Source organism: Chlorocebus sabaeus, chromosome 4 (genome assembly GCF_047675955.1).
Source record: "Chlorocebus sabaeus isolate Y175 chromosome 4, mChlSab1.0.hap1, whole genome shotgun sequence".
In the NCBI taxonomy this organism is placed as follows: Eukaryota; Metazoa; Chordata; class Mammalia; order Primates; family Cercopithecidae; genus Chlorocebus; species Chlorocebus sabaeus.
The window spans coordinates 88,663,593-88,680,222 of NC_132907.1; positions in this window are offsets into that span (position 1 = coordinate 88,663,593).

Here is a 16,630-nt window from a genome sequence, read left to right on the forward strand (position 1 = left end):
CTGAGTAGCTGGGAGTACAGGTGCACCTCCGTGACTGGCTCATTTTTTAATTTTTTGTAGAGATGGGGTCTCACCATGGTGCCCAGGCTGGTCTCAAACTCCTGGGTTCAAGCAATCCTCTTACCTCGGCTTCCCCCTCAAAGTGCCGGAATTATAAGTGCTAGCCACTGCACCAGGCCCTCTCTATCTCTAAAATCTATGGTTTAAATATAATAAAACATCAAGGTAACTACCTAATGTCAGCCTCCATATTCATATAATGTCAAACCAGTAAAACTATAAACTTGACCAGAAGGACAAAATGTAATTACCCCAAATGAAAGTTTTACTGTTTACAAAACTGGATCCAAACTGAGCATTTCTTCCGCCCTTGTCCCTAGCCAGAGGGAGAAAAAGGCTCAGGCCCTCTAAGCTGACAAGGTGCCTAGGAAATAACTTGTTTATTTAGGCTTACCCAAAATGCTTGGGACCAAAAGTGTTTGGGATTGCAGATTTTCAGAATTGGGAAGCTTATCCTGTAATAGAAATTTATATATTAGCCAATTTTGGTCTTTCTTCTGATTAAAATTTTAAGATAGGTCTTTTCTACATTTACATTATTTAACCCACTGCTAAACAACACCTGTAATACTAATATCTGGAAGGTATTATCTTCATGCAAAAACCTAAAACTGCCATGGGAAATAATGATAGATGATTAAAATGTGTAGGTGGTAACATGAGGAAACGTATAGATTTTCTCACTGAGTTTTTGAGCTGCCTTCTAAAAACTGATGAAGCACATTGTACGTGAGCCAAAGCATTGGGAAACTCTGGTTTTGTTCTTAGGTAAGACTAATTAAACATTTTCTTCTCGAAACATGAAAATCGTTATCTTTTTTAAACGCTTACCTTTCCTTCTCCTTGACCGTTTAATAGGTGAAGGCCAATGAGGTATAAACAAGCAAAACAAACATGCACAAATAAAAACCTTCCTTTCAGATTATGCTTCTGAGAAATGACCTTCTATGCCACTTAGACCCTAGAGAGTAGTCAGGCTGCAGACTGTAGTATTACAAGTGCTTTGAAGGAAGTGAAGTTCATATAACAGAAATAGGTTTTAAGCATCTCAATGACACTTACACGTAGGCAAGAAATGGTGATCTATTCCAAAACATGTTTCACCCTCAATTTTTTGAGACAATACCCATAGTGGTCTTATAATAATTATTTTTTAAGTATCTGTTTTGAATGTGACATATAATTAATAGAACTACCTAGAAAGGATGCCCAAAACAGGGCCTCAGTTTAACCAATGAAGTCTCAATCTCGAAGAATATGAATTAGGCCTTCATTATTCACATTTAACTTAAGGTATTAAGATATTTAGGTTAGAAATATGAAAAATAGTAGGACAGGATCACATACAGAATTAAATACTTTGTATTAAGCCTGGAACTGCAGATAGAATTGGTTAAAAAGATATAGTTGAAATTACTGAAGCAAATATTTGCTATCTAAATTTCATGTTCTCTCCACCTTCAATGTGAAAAAAATAACAGGGACTCAGATACAGTACTGAAGCCAAAACTAAAATGAATCCGTTAATATTCTCCCCGCTGCATGCTTTTACTGTTTAAATTCTCTCCCTTCCTGTAATAACGTTTATTAGGTAGCAAAACTATTAGTTCATTATACAGTAAAGGGATATGGGAAGCAAATAAACCATTATAAACCAAGAAAAATTGTATTAAAAAATCTCAGAACAAACACTGTATTGAAAAATTTCGATCATCAAGATTATTGACTTTAATAGCATAGCAATTTACTCAATTGCCAAAGGATTGGAGACTCTGTCTGATCCCACGAGGGGAAAAGCAGTGCAGCCAAAGTCAGCCCTTTCTGCTCTCTACCTGTTCCCACTCAACACTTCCAATTCCAATAGTGCAAGGAGTGTGTTCCTAAAACACATATTTATCAGAATGAATTGGGTTTTTCAATTATTATTTTCTAAACAGTCTGTGTGCACACATGTGAGTTGAAGCCAGGGTCAGGAAAGTTCTATTTGGAAATTCTTTTAATTTAGGACTCATCTTTCCTGGTCTTCTTCATGCAGCAGCTTTAGAACCATGAGGCAGCATCACAAGCATGAAAGATGAGCAGCACTGTTTGATGTGATATCAGAATTACAGGGCATAGAAACACTTACCGACATTTGAAATTCAGGCGGTCACCAACTGACCTTCTCCTAACTAACGTCCCTCACATCAGTGAGAAAGACCAAAGCCCACCTAGAAAAGAATGAAAGGGAAGACTTCTCTTCTCTCTGACATTACAAGTTTCCACTGTCCCTGCGTGTGCTATTGACTGGAGCCACACTGCCAGGTCTTAGAATGACCCTGAGACCATGGACAAATGACCTCACCTATCTATTCATAGCCTGAAAGGGCTGTAATGGGAATTAAACTAAACAGTCGGTGTCAATACTTACAGGAGTGCCTGCCACAACTACGATCTGCTCTCTCTCCGACATGGTCCTCGTTGCTCCCTAAGACCTTGTTGTGTCCTGAGAAACCTAGCACCTCCCTCCCTGGCTGTCCTCTCCTCTGTCCACTCTCCCTGGAGAATATCTCCCATCTTTTGGTTTGTAAGTCTACATTTCTGGTTCACACCTCTCTTGGACTTCAGAACCATTTCCTTAGCAGCTGATACGGTTTGGTTCTGTGTCCCCATCCAAATCTCATCTCGAATTGTAATCGCTACATGTTGAGGGAGGCCCTTGGTGTAAGGTGATTGGATCATGGGGGCAGTTCGCTTTGTGAAGGAGGTGCCTGCTGCCCCTTTGCCTTCTGCCATGATTGTAAGTTTCCCAAGGCTTCTCCAGCCATGGGGAACTGTGAGTCAATTAAACCTCTTTTGTTTATAAATTATGCAGACTCAGGTAATATCTTTATAGCAGTATGAAAATGGATTAATAAAGCCACTTAGCAGATGTCTTCACCTACACGTCTTACAGACACTTAATATCCCTCTGGAGATTGAGCCATACTGGATGACTCACTCATTCTGCAGTACAGGCCAGCCCAACGACCAGCAACATCAGCAACCCCATGCGCCTTCATCCACGTTCAGCCACTTCCTGCTCTCCCTCCACTCCGTCATCATCAGTCCTGAGAAGCTCATCCCAACCTTTCTCAGATGTGCTTGTTCCTGTCTGTCCCCATGGCTGCTGCCCTAATGCAGGTCCCTTAATCTCTTATCTCCCTCTTACCTTCCTCCTAGTCCAGACCCCTTCCCAACTAATAGCCACAAGGGTATCAATGATTTTCCCTTGAAAAGTTTAAGATTCAAGCAAGTAGTAATAATAATAAGTGCTCATCACCCCAATTAACCCTCAGTCATCACTTGGCTTCCTATGTTTTATTAAATTTTGTGTCTCTATTGTTTTCATCCCTCATCCTCTTCCTTTCTGTCTTTCCCCAGGAGTAGATAACATTCCAGTCCCTAATTTTACATTTTTGTACATATGACTACATCAATAGAGTAGCGTATGACATGGCACTTAGTTTTAATATGTGTGTCTTATGTAACCATTGTGGCATGTGCTCTAGCATGTGTCTTATGTAACCACTGGCTTCTTCTTGTGATGAACCTTTGTGAGCCTTCAAATGAACAAGTGACTCTCCAGTGCTTACAAGATAAGTCTGAAAAACTTAGCACTTACTTACATTGCTATCCTGTGTCTATTTCTCTCTGCATCTCATCTACACACACACAGACACACACACACCACGCACACCACACATCAATGCTCCCGCAAACTTGCTGAGCATCTTGAAATGCCCTCATGTACTGTGTTGCATTCTCATTTTCTTGCCTATCTCACTATTTCTGCCCAGAATTCATTCCTCTCCCACCTGGAACCCAAGCCCACCTGATGAAAACAGAACCTGCTTTCAAGATATGACCCACCTACCTCCCGCCCTCCAGTGTCTAACAAATGTTGCACCCTGTGCCACTTGTAGGATTGGCCTAATATACATCAAATAAGGAATGGTTGATTCTCTAAGTGGCCATTCATCTTGCCCATGTTCACACAACTCTCTCTCTTTTCTATAGCACATGCTACACATGCTAGAGCACATGCTATGACATATGCTAGAGCACCTGCTACACACGCTAGAGCACATGCTATGACACATGCTAGAACACATGCTACACACACTACAGCACACACTAGAACACATGCTACACACACTAGAGCACATGCTATGACACATACTAGAGCACATGCTACACACGCTAGAGCACATGCTATGACACATGCTAAAGTACACACTATGACACACGCTAGAGCACATGCTATGACACATGCTTGAGCACATGCCACACACAGTAGAGCACATGCTATGACATGCTAGAGCACACACTATACACACTAGAGCACATACTACACATGCTATAGCACACATTATGGCAATACTATGACACATGCTAGAGCACATGCTATGACATGCTAGAGCACACACTATACACACTAGAGCACATGCTACACATGCTATAGCACACATTATGGCAATACTATGACACATGCTAGAGCACATGCTATGACATGCTAGAGCACACACTATACACACTAGAGCACATGCTACACATGCTATAGCACACATTATGGCACATACTATGACACATGCTAGAGCACACGCTATGACATGCTAGAGCACATGTTATGTTACATGCTAGAGCACATGTTACTCATGCTAGGGCACACACTACAACACATGCTAGAGCAAATGCTGCACATGCTATAGCACATGCTATGACACATGATAGAGCACATGCTACACACACTACAGCACACACTAGAGCACATGCTACACGCACTGGAGCATACACTATGACACATGCTAGAGCACATGCTATGCACATTAGAACACAAGCCATGACACATTCTAGAGCACATACTACACACACTTAGAGCACACACTATGACACATGCTTGAGCACATGCCACACACAATAGAGCACATGCTATGACATGCTAGAGCATGTGCTATACACACCAGAGCACATACTACACATGCTATAGCACACATTATGGCACATACTATGACATAAGCTACAGCACATGCTACGAACACCAGAGCACATGCTATGACATGCTAGAGCACATGTTACTCAGGCCAGAGCACACACTACAACACATACTAGAGCAAATGCTACACATGCTACAGCACATGCTATGGCACATGATAGAGCACATGCTACACACACTTTCAGCACACACTAGAGCACATGCTACACTCACTGGAGCATACACTATGATACATGCTAGAGCACATGCTACACATGCTAGAGCACACACTACAACATATGCTAGAGCACATGCTACACACACTACAGCACACACTAGAGCACATGCTACACTCACTGGAGCATACACTATGATACATGCTAGAGCACATGCTACACATGCTAGAGCACACACTACAACATATGCTAGAGCACATGCTACACACATTAGGGCACAAGCCATGACACATTCTAGAGCACATACTACACACACTTAGAGCACAGGCTACGACACACGCTAGAGCACATGCTGCACACACTACAGCACACACTAGAGCACATGCTACACACACTAGAGCACAGGCTACGACACACGCTAGAGCACATGCGACACATGCTAAGCACATGCTACACACGCTAGAGCACACAGTGTGACACATGCTAGAGCACACACTGTTATAGGCTGGGGAGCATCACCTCCACTGCTTTTCACCCCCGGTGTTTGGAAAAGAGCAGAGGACCCATGTGCGGTGGTGGAAGCGTGGTCAGAAGGACCCTTAGAGAGAGAGGAAAGGTATCATCCCCACACCACAGATAGAAAACGGAGGCTCCCAGAGCTCTGCTGCCCAGTGTCTCACCACAGCGAGGCGGATGTGTGAGACCGGGACCTAGGTCTTACTGTTGGTCTATGGTTTCAAATCAGCGTGAAGACGAAGTCAAATGTGCAAAACAACGCGCAGACTTTTCCTTCCACTGCTGCTAGATGTTACTTGACTGAAATTATAGTGGAAACGGAAAACTTCCTTTAGACACAGGAAAAAGTAGAGCGATTTGGAAATTTCAAAGACTTGTACCTTAAAAATATTTAGATCTGTATACCCAAGTACATATATATATATAATGTCTAGATATCGTTTCACCCCATCATCTTTTACATAAGAAAAAAGTCCTTGAGGCAACCCAAAGTGTGTTGGAGACTTTCTGAGACCAAAGTGCTTGAAGTTGCTTCAAGATCAGATGTCCCCCAAGGCCCTGGGCCTCAAGACATTTGTTCTTGCTGAGCCCTCCACCCAAAAGGCTGCTCCCCCAGGCAGCCTCAGCACTCACTCCCCACCTTCCCAGGGAGGCGTTCCCTGCCACCTGCGTAAGACCACAATGCTTGCCATGCCCCTTCCTTGCTCATTTTCCTGCTTTGCCCTTGTCATGATCACATACTTCATATTTTATCCATCTTGCTTATTTTCCCTCTCACCCTACTCGAGTGTAAGTGCCCTGAGAAAATGAAAATATATGTTTTTTTCTTTACTATATTCCCAGCACCTTAAACTGCCTGACATGTAGTAAGTGTTCTCCCAATGTTCATTTCAATTAATAAACCCCAAAAGAGCAAAGGCATTAGAATAGGATAGACCTGGATAACTCTGTCTCACCTTACTGCCTCTCTGAACTTTGATGCACCACTTAACCAAGCTCCCTGAGCCTTAGTGTCCTCATTGATAAAACAGAACTAATAACACTCTCATCTGCACATCATAAAGAGGAAAAATAAGGAGGCGGCGTAGGTCAAGCATGGGTTGGAGAGCTGTAGTAAACATCAGCTGCTCTCCTCTTTCCAAGGAGGCCCCGCATGACTCACAAATATTTGCTCAATATCTTCTAATAAAGGTCCAGAAACCATGATGCTAAAGAATGGACCTAAAAGTGCAAGATCCACAAATGAACCAGGGGTGCAGGCCATGCCTAAGGTGTGTTCCAGAGATGGAGACCACTCAAGGGCGATGCTTTGCCTTGCACAGGTACCAGGCCCACCCACCCAATAAAGAACTCACCTGTATCCCAGGAGATTCTGCACTATCTTTTAGAAATTATTGTGCCTTGAAATACATGCATGTTTCATATGTATAGATTTCATGACATATAAATTATATTACATGTATCCGTTTATATACATGTATAACAGGCAAATACACAATACACTACAAAATGCAGGCAATGTAAGTGGCTAAACAGCACTTAACCTACGTTAAGGCCCACAAGCTTTAACTGCGCTAATTCTCAGAGGGATGGGGGTCATCTTCTATCCCCACTACTCCCTCTGGCGCCGTCGCCTTCTACCCGGTGCAGTTTCCTCAGCTGCATAATTAATCTGTAAGAGGACGTTATTAGCTCATGGGGAGGACTATCCAGTTTGTTAGAAAGACCCACGGCCCTGCTCCTTCACTGAGGACCTCAGAGCCTCTGTGGGTCACGGCCTTGGATCTTGACTAGTGAACTGTGGCTGCTTTCCCAGGACTTTCCTTCCTTGTAAATCATGGACTACAGGAAACGTTCTGATTTTCAAAGAGCAGCATTTTATTAAACTTATCTGTCTGTTCTTATCAGCTTCATCATGTGTTAGCCTCTAGCATTCAATGTTTCCTGCACAATGAAAAATTTATTGATATTAAATTTTATCTTAAATGCTAGCTAGCAAAAGTGATCTGAAAGAATACTGCCCTAGCTAAGAGCCCAGCAGATTCTAGGAAAAGAGCAAATCTTTAACCTCTTGAGTAATTGACAGTAACGTGTCAGGATCCAGGGAGTTCACTAAAGGAAGTTCACATTCAGGCATACGCAACTTGTTAGGGAAAACAAAACAAAACAAAACACCTTTAATTCAACTTACAGATCATCTGTACAAAAATTCAGAACTATATCCCACCAGAGTTACACGCCATTTCATTTATTAGAGGAGCTAAAATCATCCAACCATTCACAAAGAGTTTTCAAAAGTCTGCAACGTGAGGGTCAAGGTGTATGAGCATGGCCACTTTGTCTCACGCCCACGGTCTACTGGGAAGCATGTATGGAATGTGAGACACTGCCGCTCTCCTCCTGGCCTAGCATGAGCTGGACTGCATGAGTGAGTCATGTCATCCTGCCCATCCTTCCATCCCTGGCCTCACATTCCACAGAGAACCTGGATCAAAATAGAAGCTGCACAGAAATTGTCCATGGAAATTAAAACATATTTTGTTTGAACACACATGATATGGTTTGGCTGTGTCCCCACCCAAATTCCATCTTGAATTGTACTCTCACAATTCCCATGTGTTGTGGGAGGAACCCGGTGGGAGGTAATTGAATTATGGGGCTTTCCAGTGTTGGTCTCATGATAGTGAATAAATCTCATGAGATCTGATGGTTTTAATAACGGGAGTTCCCCTGTGCAAGCTCTCTCCTTGCCTGTCGTCATCCACATAAGATGTGACTTGCTCCTCCTTGCCTTCTGCCATGATTATGAGGCCTCCCCAGTCACATGGAACTGTAAGTCCATTAAACCTCTTTCTTTGTAATTTACCCAGTCTTGCGTATGTCTTTATCAGCAGCATAAAAACAGCTAATATGACACCTTACACTTTTAAACTAAGGAAAAGCAGTGATGAGTCATGAAGCTGAGACTTCAAATGCCTGATCCATATTATTCCGTTTTCACTGAGCATTTTAAGGAAAGGAAGGAATTTTCAGTAGATGTTCTGCTGCCAGTTACTGGAATCATGAAAAATATAGGTAGATTCTTATTTCTGACCCACTAGTTGATTTTGTAAATGACAACATATAAGAAAAATGAAAAAAAATCTTTAAAAATGTCAAATGGCTAACTATAATTTAAAAACTAAATATAGTCCTTTTAAAACTTGAATTATGTTATTATTGTTGAGTTTTGAGGGTTCTTTATGTATTCTGGACATAAGGGCTTTATCAGATATGAGATTTGCAAGTATTGTCTTTTAGTCTGTGGCTTGTCTTTTCTTTCTCTTCAGAGTGCCTTTCAAAAAGCAGATTTGTTTGATTTTATGACATCCAACTTACTAATTTGTCATTTTGCTATCACTTGAGTTATGTCTTAAAAGATCTTTGCCTAATTCATGCTCATAAATGCTTATTTCCTAAAAGTGTATTGTTTTAGATTTCACATTTAGATACAATAAAGAGAATATCATTAAATATTACTGTGGGGCCACAGGTGGACCCAGGGGCAGTTGCGCAGCAGAGGTTGAAGGATGAGATGGATGAGAAAGATAATGTAGGTCAGTTACGTTCTATTGAATTCATTTTTTAATATGGTACAAGGCATAAAATGTTTTTTGCAGTAATATTATTTCTCTACTGTGTCACCTTTGCATGTTTGTTGGAATTCATTATCCATGTATGTGTGGGTTTGCTTGTGGACTTTATTCTGTCCCATTCATCTATTTGTCTACATTTACACAACATCGTACTGTCTTGATTATTGTATCTTTATAATGAGTCTTTGAGTAAGGTAGCATTTATTCTCCAACTTTATTTAAAAAACAAAACAAAACACAAAAAACCTTGTATTTGCTATTCTAGATCCTTTGAAATTCCATATGAAATGTAGAATCAATCTGTCAATTCACACAATCTAAAAAGATGCCTTGATTTTTATTGGAATTGAGTCTACAAATCAGTGTGGGCAGAAGTGACTTCTTAACAATTTCTGACCTAAGGATATAGCCTAGACACCTATCAATTTATTTAGGTCTTTTTTAAAATTTCTGTCAACCAGGTTTATTCAACATTCATGAATAAAGAAGTTTTAAATGCAAAGGTATTTCACATCATTCTAGGATTTATCATCAATTTCTTTGCATACTGTTTTTCTATTCTGAAATTTTATTAAACTTATGTATTTGTTCTAAAAGTTTTCTGGGGCTGGGCATGGTGGCTCATGCCTATAATCCCAGAACTTTGGGAAGCCAAGGTAGGGGGATCACTTGAGGCCAGGAGTTTGAGACCAGCCTGGCCAATACGGCAACACCCCATATCTACTAAAAATACAAAAATTAGCCTTAGATGGGTGTGGTGGCACATGCCGGTAATCCCAGCTACTCGGGAGGCTGAGGCACGAGAATCGCTTGAACTTGGGAGGCAGAGGTTGCAGTAAGTGGCGATTGTGCCACTGCACTCCAGCCTGGGTGACAAGTGAGATTCTGTCTCGAAAATTAAATAAACAAAATGAAATAAATAAAGATTTCTGATACATTCCACCTAATTTTTTACACAGACATGACATTCATGAAAAAAGGAATCGTACTCTTCCCTTTCTAATCACAATGTGTTTTATTCAACATTCATGAATAAAGAAATTGTACTCTTCCCTTTCTAATCACAATGTATTTTATTCATTTTTCTTGCCTTACTCCGCTGTTTAGTACCTTCAGTACAATGTCAAATAGAAATGGCAGAAGAGGACACCCCAGTCTTGTTCCTCAGTTTAGGGGGAAGACATTCAGCCTTTTTTTTTTTTTTTTCCATTAAGCATGATGTTATCTGTAGGCAGATAGATAGATAGATACATGCATACATACATACACACACATACATACATACATAGATGTATTTTATCAAGTAAAGAAACTTCCCTTTATTCCTAATTCACTGAAAGATTTTTTTTTTAAATCAGGAATACATGTTGGATTTTGCCAAATAGGTTTTCTGTATCTGTTGGGATTATCACATATCCTTTGTTTCCTAGTTGCTTAACACGATTGATGATAAACAAGCTTTGCATTCCTGGAATGAACATTACTTGGTTATCTGAGAGCAATATTGGCCTCATACAGTAAGTTGGGAGATATTTTCTTCTTAAGATACTTAACAGACACTTTCATAAAAATTATATATGTAGGTAAACAAACACATAAAAAGATGTTCAACATCGTTAGTCATTAAGACAGGGCAAATTAAAATCACAATGAAATACCATTTTTACTTGTATTCGAATGGCTAGAAGTTAAAAAGACAGGCCCCACCAAGTGCGTGTGAGGATACAGAACAACTGGAACTCTTGTTCACCGCTGTGAGTAGGGCAGGATGAGTAAGGCTGGGAGGTCATACTGACGTGGCCCCTGCGCGAAGCCCCTTGGGCCCCTTTCACATGCAGCAGGCTCCGTGCACTTGCACCCTTGGGTGTGTCAGTGCCAGACTCTTCTGCAATATAAGCAGCCCTGCAGGACACCAGGTACGCAGCCCTGAAGGACACCAGGTACGCAGCCCTGTGAGACGCCAGGTACGCAGCCCTGTGAGATGCCAGGTACGCAGCCCTGTGAGATGCCAGGTATGCAGCCCTGAAGGACACCAGGTAAGCAGCTGACAGGACACCAGTCAACCGCCAGATAGTTGCACATTCCTGATACCAATAAGGGCCCAAGAAAGAGAAAAAAATACCTTATTTCTGATTTAGCTTCCCCAGTCTCTAGCCAATCAGCACAAAAAGCTCAAGGAACTTTTTGCTACAAATTCCTACCTGGGGGGAGGGTGGGGACAGGGACTTCTCTGGGTCTCACATGTGCAGCTAGGCTCAAGGTTTAGCTTATAGTAACCTTTCCTCATCTTAGTAAACCTTTCCTCATCCAGTAAAAAGCACACCCACAGGTAGGGATTTTATATGCTAATTATACGTGGGATACATCTTAGAGTTTGTAGTTACTGAGCACATGCACCAACCTCAGGTCCACCTTTGCATGCTTTGCACACTTTGCACCTCACAGGAATTTTTTGAATATATATGAACAGCTCCCATAAAAAGAATTCCTCTTAAGGCACTAGCTGCTGCCTCTCACCTTAAGCAGCCTGCTCTGTCTCTCAGCGTGTACTTTTGCTTTGCAATAAATTTATTTGCTTACTCTTACTTTGGACTCGCTCCAAAGTAATTTTGGAATTATTATTTTGTGTGGCAAAGTCACTGGGAAAACTAGCTAGCCATATGCCGAAAATTGAAACTGGACCCGTTTCTTACACCTTATGCAAAAATTAACTCAAGATGGATTAAACACTTAAATGTAAAACCCAAAACTATAAAAACCCTAGAAGAAAATCTAGGAAATACCATTCAGGACATAGGCACGGGCAAAGATTTCACAATGAAAACACCAAAAGCAATTGTAACAAAAGTCAAAATTGACAAATAGAATCTAATTAAACTAAAGAGTTTCTGCACAGCAAAAGAAACTATCATTAGAGTGAACAGACAACCTGCAGAATGGGAGAAAATTTTTGCAATCTATCCATTTGACAAAGGTCTAATATCCAGAATCTATAAATAACTTAAACAAATTTATGAGAAATAAACAAACAACCCCATTAAAAAGTTGACAGAAGATATGAACAGACACTTCTCAAAAGAAGACATACATCCAGCCAACAAACATATGAAAAAAAGCTCAACATCACTGATCCTTAGAGAAATACAAAGCAAAACTACAATGAGATACTATCTCTTACCAGTCAGAATGGCTACTATTAAAAAGTCAAGAAACAACAGATGTTGGAGGTGCTGTGGAGAAATAGGAACACTTTTACACTGCTGGTGGGAATGTGAATCAGTTCAACCATTGTGGAAGACAGTGTGGCGATTCCTCAGAGACCTAGAGGCAGAAATACCATCTGGCCCAGCAATTCCATTGCTAAGTATATACCCAAAGGAATGTAAATCATTCTATTATAAAGATACATGCACTTGTATGTTCATCGCAGCACTATTCACAATAGCAAAGACATGGAATCAACCAAAATGCCCATCAATGACAGACCAGATAAATAAAATGTGGTTCATATACACCATGGAATACTATGCAGCAATAAAAAGGAATGAGATCATGTCCTCTGCAAGGACATGGATGAGACTGGAAGCCATTACCCTCAGCAAACTAATACAGGAATAGAAAACCAAACACTGCATGTTCTCATTTGTAAGTGGGAGTTCAACAATGAGAACACATGGACACAGGGAGGGGAACAACACACACTGGAGCCTGTTCGGGGTGCAGGGGGAGGAAGAGCATTAGGATAAATAGCTAATGCAGGCTGGGCTTAACTAAACCTAGGTGATGGGTTGACAGGTGCAGCAAACTACCATGGCACACATCTTCCTGTGTAACAAACCTGCACATCCTGTATACGTATCCTGGAACTTAAAATTAAATTAAATTTTAAAAAAGAATCTGAACTGGCCTACCGGCAACAGTAGAAATATAAAATAGTGCAAGCCCTTTGGAAACAAATACGGAAGTTTCTTAAAAGGACTGTACAACTTCCATGTGATTCAGCCCTTTCACTCCTAGATATTTACCCATGAGAGCTGAAAGCATATAAAGATTTATGTACTATTATTGATGCTAGCCTCATTTGTAATGAACAAAACTTGGAAATATCTCAAATGCCCGCCAACAGGAGAAGGAACAAATAAACTGGTGTATTCATACAATAAAACACTAGTGAGCCATAAAGAAGAATGACCTATTAATGAGTGCCACAACTTGAAATAATCTTGAAATAATTATACTGTGTGAAAGAACACAGACAAAAGAAGCATCATACTGTAAGTTTCCATTTACATAAAACTGTAGACAATGCAAACTAGACTCCGGTGACAGAGCAGCAGGAAGCAGATCAGGGATTGCTGGGACATGGGGCTGGGGCAGCACGGGGAGGTGGGAGGGAGAGACTGCCGAGGGGAGTGCAGACACTCAGCAGTGATAGATGCATTTTTTATCTTGATTGTGGTGGTGGTTCCTCAGGTGTGTATATTGGTCAAGACTATACCAAATTGTACTCTGCAAATATATGCAGTATAATTAATGTCAATAATATCCTATTAAACATAAATAAATACTATACATAAAGAAGTTTGTTTTCTGTATAAAATCTATTATTCTTTGCTAACCAAATTTAATGCTTACATATGATAGACTTGAGAAGAAAATTAGAAAGTCCAAGAAAGAAAAATGAAAAGAATCATTAAACCATCCCAAAATAATCACTTAAAAATTCTACATGTTCTCTTTTCTTTGATGGCATATGCACTTTTCCTACAACTTTCAGAATGTAAAGTACATACTGTTATGTAACCTGCTCTTTTAACTGAAAAAACTATGCTAAGCATTTTACTGTATCATTAAGTCTTCTCCTGCAATGACTTTTTAATGAGTTTATAATGTACCACTCTTTATTTAATCAGTCCTGTTAGATCTACATATTGTTTCTAATTTTTGCTTTGTAAAAACTGTAACAGTTATCTCTGTGTATACAATTTGGAATATGCCTAATTACTTTCTAGAGTAAATTCTTAAAACTTATTTCATATTTAAAGAGAAAATAAATTGTTTGGTCAAACTATGTGTTAGTTTTTAAGTCTTTCTGTTCATGTTGCCAAATTTCAGGAGGATATATTTTTAACCACTTAGTACTTTCCTGATTAAACATCCATGGATCCATGGCCATTATTTATATATACTCAGTAATGGACATGCACATAGATCAGAAATAAATACAGAAATTTATTTTTAAAAAATAAAATTGATTTAAGTTCACTGAGATTATTTTATTATTTAACGAAAATCAAGATTATATATTAGAAAAATCAACAACTTTTTAAAGAATTACTTACCATAGGCCCAATTGCCAAGAAATTGTCTCAATATCTAGTTGTTGTTCTTGCTGCTTTTTCTTTATTTTTTACTTGACATATAATAATTGTACATCAACAACTTATTATATGTTGTTTTTTCTTTAATGCTTTAAAGCACTCAAAAGGCTCAGTGCTGCCCGTGCAACTTTGTGAAAGTGTGCGCTAACTGGTGGATGGAGGCCGTAACCTCATTTCCGCCAGTCCGCTGTGATCTTCTCAGGACCAGGAGAAAGTGATAATTGGTCCTTCTGGGGAGCGCACAAAGGGACAGTCAGGCATCGCACAAGTAAATTAATGCCAAGGCCACAGGCCGAGGTGCTAACTGACATGGGAGCTCTTTCTTCTACACTGGTGCCTCACACCTGACCTCGCTGGACTGGAAACTCTCAGAGTCCCTCATGTCCTCGAGGGAGGAGGGAGAGAGTTAGGCTACCCCCTCTTCTCCCTGAAGAGATACATTTAAGTTGGTATCTTCAATTTGCCAAGAGGCAAAGGAGGCCCAGCAGGTGACTGGAGACAGAAAAGTCTAGTGTGCTGCCTCCGATGTGGTCACCTGCTCCACCGTAGCCTTGTTCATGGTCTCCAAGATGTGTGAGTCGTGGAGGTGGAGTCAGTAGCCTCCTGGAGGAGGCACGCACAGCAGGTCCCCTCCCTGCCCGGCCAGCCTCCTCATGCCGCCAGTCCCTGCCCCAACAAAGTTGCCCATGAGAGCGCACCAGTGATCTCAACACCTTCACCAGTCTCCTCTGTGGGTCCCTTCACTCCCCCAGAACAACCTCACCAGAACTTGGGCTGCAGACACATTGGTCCAGTGTGTGTTGGTTTCATCTGAACATTCTGAGCAGGGAGCAGGACCATGGTATTTCATTATCCATATCCAGAAATAACTTGTGTCCATTTGTGCCTGGTGCACAATCTGGTTTACACTGATGCCTACCACTGTCATAGGTAGGAGGCACTGAGGAAGGGAAGGCACAGCAAGGGCCTTTGTGGGGCGAAATGAAAGGTGTCCAAAGTTAACCATGAGGGGACACGAGAGACTTGCTCTGCTTTTGCTGCCTGGGCATGGAGAGCAAAAAAGTGAAGGCCAGTTTGGGAGGGCCCAGGAAGGTCTCTATAGGAGCTCAGGGAGGGTGCCCTAGCCTTCAGCACCATGGACGTTTCCTCGAGAAAGTCAACACACCAGGCAGGAAGATGACATTGCTGGTCCTCCACGCAGCACTACCTCCCAAAGGCTGGATCTCGGTAGCCAGGTGCAGGCCCCTTGTTGCTTTGCAGTTGTAAAGGAAAATAAAAAACTTCAAGACTCCCAAACTTCAAAAGGGAAGCTTGAGCCTGGAGGCTGAGTCATGCAACCCTTTCTTCCAAATGAATGGCTGTTACGAACATCATGCTTCAGCCAAATCCCCACGGAAAGGAAACGGCCTCGGGCATCTGGAAGGGCGGTCCCACCGATCATTCATAAGTCAGTGCTCTGCTGGCCTCCCATAAACAGGGCACGCCAAGTGTGACCTTGGGCCTCTAATCTAAGTCCAGATCCTAAGAGTAAAGTCTGTTGATTCCACACTGATACTGCTGATTACAAGCTTATTTTTCCAGGTGCAGAGAAAAGACAGGATGTGATCAGTCATTCCTCCACCTACCCAGAGACATCTGCATAATCACCTCTCTCTTTATCCCCTTTTTCTCTTCAGACATTCACCTTATGTAAGATTCACTGGGCAGTAACTAAGCCTCAGAGGAATGCTTTACCACCTACCTGCCTCTCTTCTTACATTCCTTTCCCCCCTTGAAGGAAATATGTAAATAAATACTAAATCTCCTAAAAACCTCTTCAGAAAAACAGCCACAGATGTGTCTGCAGCTCTTGTTTTTCCCAGACACACC